Raw genomic sequence first — 4936 nt, 5'->3', positions numbered from 1 at the left:
CTTAATTGATCAATTACTTTTTTATCGGTAACAAAGTATGGGAATTTAGCTAGTATGGCATAATCATCACCCAGCTAGGATTTGGAGAAGCCCTCTGTGAAATGGCTTTTATATGTCTTTTATCAAGTCATTCACATTTGACTGATGGCTTTATTTGTCAGGCTGACTGCAAATTTTTAATATTTGCACACCATCAACCCATGATTGAGGCTATTCACCAACATCTCTTGGTAAGTTCCTAAGAGTTTATTTCGATTTGACCTGTTTATGATACATCTGGAGCTACTATATACCTACATACTACCGTGTTTCAGAAAAAGAAAGTCAAATGTATAAGAATTGATGGCCAAACACCTGTAGCTGTAAGGCAAAATTTGGTCACGGATTTTCAGAACAAGGATGACATCAAGGCAGCAGTGGTATGTGCTAATTCCTATTAATTTTGTGCATTATGTTCACTTGCCCATGAAAATGATCCTTGGGTGGCACAATGCTGACTGAAACTGCCAGTGAATTATGACTTTTTTCTGAAGAAAGCCTTTGTGCTTATAGAGCTGGAAGAGAGCACCAAGTCTAGGCCATGGTAGATATGTTTGCCTTATATTCAATAATAAGGCGAACAATCACGAAGATTTGAAAGCAGATGTAGTTAAGTCACAATTGAGATCACACAGCATAATCCAATGCTCCAACCACAGACATCATGTTGTAAAATTTCTGGAGGGAAAGTTCTGTTTATTCATTGTGTGTAACCTCATGGAAGCCTAACATTGCAGTTATCCATCAAAGCTGGAGGTGTGGGGTTAACTTTGACAGCAGCAAGTACAGTTATCTTTGCTGAGTTATCATGGACTCCAGGTGACATTATTCAAGCAGAGGATCGTGCCCACCGGATTGGTCAGGTGAACATCACATTTCTTGTTCTAGCCTAATGCGTGGCTTTTCTGCAGTTGATAATTTGTGGGTCCACCTTTCTGACCATTTTTTTTTCTCTTGTTCTCTTCCCAAATTTCCAGGTTTCTTCGGTGAACATATATTACCTTCTCGCAAACGACACAGTAGATGATATTATATGGTATGCCTGAATCTTGTTTTTCATTACACAACTGTTATACATCATCCACTGAAGTGTCTTTTCCACTTTTATTGCTCTGCAGGGATGTTGTTCAAGGCAAACTTGAGAATTTGGGGCAGGTCTGCTATTTGTCCCTCTTTTCCTCTGTCCTTGCACTTGCAAACTATTTTCTGCTACGATAACCAACATTTCATTTCATCATAAGCGCATAACGATGGCCATGTTCTGTTGGCTTTTCTAGTGATTTTAGTTATAATTACCCTGAAACTGTTCGGCAGTTATAATGTCCATTGAGGTTTCTCATGTCAACGGTTGATATGCCATGAATGGATCTGACAATGCGATGTTCTGTTGTCACCAGATGCTGGATGGGCAGGAGAAAACGCTGAACGTCTCGCAGAGTGAAACGAGACCAAGCCCCTCAAAGCAGAAGACGCTTGACACCTACCTCAAGCGGTGCAGCACTTCCACAGAAGCCCAACCCAGCCCGAAAAGCCGTAGGTTTTGACGGATAGACCAACGTGTCGCAGTGTGATCAAGCGCATGCTTTTGTTGTTTCTTGACAGGATTGGTCCTGCCGTGTATCACCGTCGTAAACAAATGCGGTGTCGGGTTAGTCTGTATGGCAGCACCGGCCGGGATTGGGCAGTGTTGCCTTGTTGTATTTGGATATCAGTAGTATGTGAGAGTATTACCATCTTAGTGACTGTAGTAATGGTGAATGAAGCTGTGGACATGGTAGAGTTTCACTAGTAATATTAGATGACAACGAGAATGTTCATGCTTCATTGTTCTCTAGTGGATATCTTATGGCTGGGTGCATCGCAATAATGCAGAGGCTTGGGGTTAACCTCCTTTTCAAAAAACATTAAAAAATGTCAATGCATTGTTGGGGCTATTTGCTTCACTGTCAACATTTGCCTTTCTAAAGCTGGGGCAGTATTTTTTTTCTAAAGCTGGTGCAAGTATGCTAGTATGTACGGCCAAACCAACGAAGACAAATATTGCTGGCATGCCAAGTCACAGTCGAGTGTTACTGACGAGTAAATATCATTAAACTTTTATCTTAGAAACAGTAGTGTTGTAGTTTTGTGATATCATGTTGCGTACAAAATGTGCAGTTTGGTGACATGTTAAAGCACATCTAGTCGGATTTGTTCATTGGGGCGGGACTTAAGAGTTAAGAGGGATGGCTAGAGCGACGGCCAGCACCACGATGGGGAGGAGGTCGAGAGGCTGGGGGCGAAGGCCACCTGCCCAGAGGGCTAGAGGCAGGCGGTTACAGCTAGAGTTATTTACCCAAAACCATCACACTTGAGACTAAAGTAATAACTTGGTACCACGTATGAGGCAGAACACAAAAAATCACCATAATCGTGTCTAATACGTAATGGAGAGCACTGGTTGTCCGATTTACTTGTGAAGATAGTGAAACCGACAAGTTGGCCCCACCTGTTGGGCTGACATGGCGTGCTTATGTGAATAATTCGCCGAGGTGGCAAAAGGGTCCTACCTGTCAATGTCTCTTTATCATTTTTCACCTTTTCTTTTTATTTCTCATGGGCATTTCAGCAAACAGGCTATGGGCGTGTCATGAGTGACGCCACGACCAGGCAACCGCGTGGGCGGCGCACCGAGGAGCATCCCGAGGCAGTTGCGGCAAGGAGAAGCTCGGGCGGCACCCATGGTAGTCTTCTGTGGCTGTGAAGGCGATAGTGGGCTCGGGCGGAGGGGACGCCGATGGCGGACTCGCCGATGCAGTCGGACATGCCCTCCACGACGCGCGCCAGCACAGGCGCGGCCAAGGGCCTCCCTGCACATCGCCGCGGGACCGCCGACAACTCCTGTACTCGAGCACCGCCGCGCTGCCCCGCCGAGCTGCTCGGCGTGTACCCGATGTTTGCGGCAATCGCCGTCGACTCTGGCCGTGCACGCCCTCGCGCTCTACCAGTCGGACAAGCCCGCCGTCCTGCGCTGGTGGAAGGGTGCCGAAGCGTTTCCGCCGAGCTGTCGCAGTTGTCCGCTTCCGCGAGGAGTCTGACATGCTGGGGGGTGGGGCAGATCCTCGCCGGATCCGGGCGGGACAAGGGCTGGAAGTGTGGCTGGAGTCCAATGGCTTGTGGCGACGGATGACAGGTAGCTGGGGCGGCGGGGAGGCTCGCAGGTGGTGGCTCGTCGGGGTAAGGCTCCGGCGGCGGCGCGGGTATGGCTGGGTGTGGTCACGGTCATGGGGAAGAAGATGCCTTGGAGGAAGAGAGAGGAATAAGAGAGAGGCCGACAGGTGGGCCTTCGACCACCTCAGCAAATTGTCCATGTAGACATGCCACATCGGCCCGTCAGGTGGGACCAATTGGTCAGATCCGCTGTTTTCGTGGCCAAATTTGAGCATCAATGCTCCGCGTGACCGCGTTACGTATTAGGCGCAATTTTGACGGTTTTTTGTGCTCTGACTCATATGTGGTACCAAGTTATTACCCTACCCCCAAGTGTGATGGTTCTGGGTAAATAACTCTTACAGCTAAGTAGGCCGGGGAAGAGAAGGAAGAAGATGAACAAGTGGCGGTGCGTTCCTGACCGTTGGATATTTGACCTGATGGCTAGAAATAGAAGTGACCGACATGAATGGTTTTTGCAGGTATCTGACGTATGGGTGCTCCCATGTCAGTGACAAAATAGTAGTTGTTGATGAGGTTCAAAGGACGCTGAAATGGTACCAACCGCATGTTATTTTGCACAAGTTTTCCCAGCATGGTGCTGGAACAACGACACTATACCAACCATGCCATGTGTGTCTGATCGCTACCGTTACTTTTCACTCCGATTTATGGCAGGCCGGCCGGCCCCTTTTACCGGGTCGGTCCTTTTCACCGAATTACCGAACCCACTAGTATTATTGTCTGCCCCACGCCACTATATGTATGCAGCATGCACGAGCCGAGCTCTTCGACCAGCTAGCCGCTTGCCCGCCTAAGCATAGCACGCAAGAGTTGCACCGATCGATAACAATGCAAGGCCTCGCGGCAGCTTCAAGGGTCGTCGTGCTCGCGACGTTTTTCCTGATCGGTTTCGGCGTGGCCGCCGCCGACGGCCGGAGGAGGCTCGTCTCCGGCAGCCCCGACGAGCCTTGCAGGCAGATGACGCTCTTCTACCACGACATCCTCCACGACGGCGCCAACAACACGGCCAACGCGACGTCGGCGGCCGCGACGAGCCCACCGGCGCTGAGCAACGACACCTACTTCGGCATGCTGGTGGTGTTCGACGACCCGGTGACGGAGGGCCAGGCGCTGCCCGTCGGGGCCGAGGAGGAGCCGGCGGCGCGCGCGCAGGGGTTCTACTTCTACGACGGGAAAGGGTTCTTCAACGCGTGGTTCGCCTTCTCGCTCGTGTTCAACTCCACGGCGCACAGGGGCACCCTCAACCTCATGGGCGCCGACCTCATGGGCGAGGAGACGCGGGACATCTCCATCGTCGGCGGCACCGGCGACTTCTTCATGGCGCGCGGCGTCGCAACCATCCGCACGGACGCCATCGAGGGCCTCTACTACTTCCGCTTGCAGATGGACATCAAGCTCTACGAGTGCTACGTCTGAGACTTCGAATCACCTGATGAGATCATGGGATGCCGTAAGGAGGTAGTGGAATTAATATGCTAGCAATACGCGTGTGCCGAACTGCCGATTACGAGCGATGCATGTATGCTGAAGCTGCTGCCGATGTGTTCGTGGTGTGATGTGCGTTGCATGCGTGGGCACGTGGATCGTGTGTCATTGTCGTGTTATACGCCAATATGGGAATGTAGCGCACCTTTATTCTGTGTTATAAAAACTCACTTTCCATGATAGCAGCCCTAGCTCATCG

General features: G+C 50.1%; 1 pseudogene; it reads left to right on the top strand.

Annotated features, from left to right (window-relative positions):
• LOC119362829 overlaps window positions 1–4832 on the top strand; it is an 18717-nt pseudogene extending 13885 nt beyond the window's left edge.
• Window positions 4833–4936: the final 104 nt, after the last annotated feature.

This window comes from Triticum dicoccoides, chromosome 2B, assembly GCF_002162155.2.
Source record: "Triticum dicoccoides isolate Atlit2015 ecotype Zavitan chromosome 2B, WEW_v2.0, whole genome shotgun sequence".
Classification (NCBI taxonomy): Eukaryota; Viridiplantae; Streptophyta; class Magnoliopsida; order Poales; family Poaceae; genus Triticum; species Triticum dicoccoides.
Note: the sequence above shows the minus strand (reverse complement) of the source record. Positions and strands in the feature narration are given on the sequence as shown.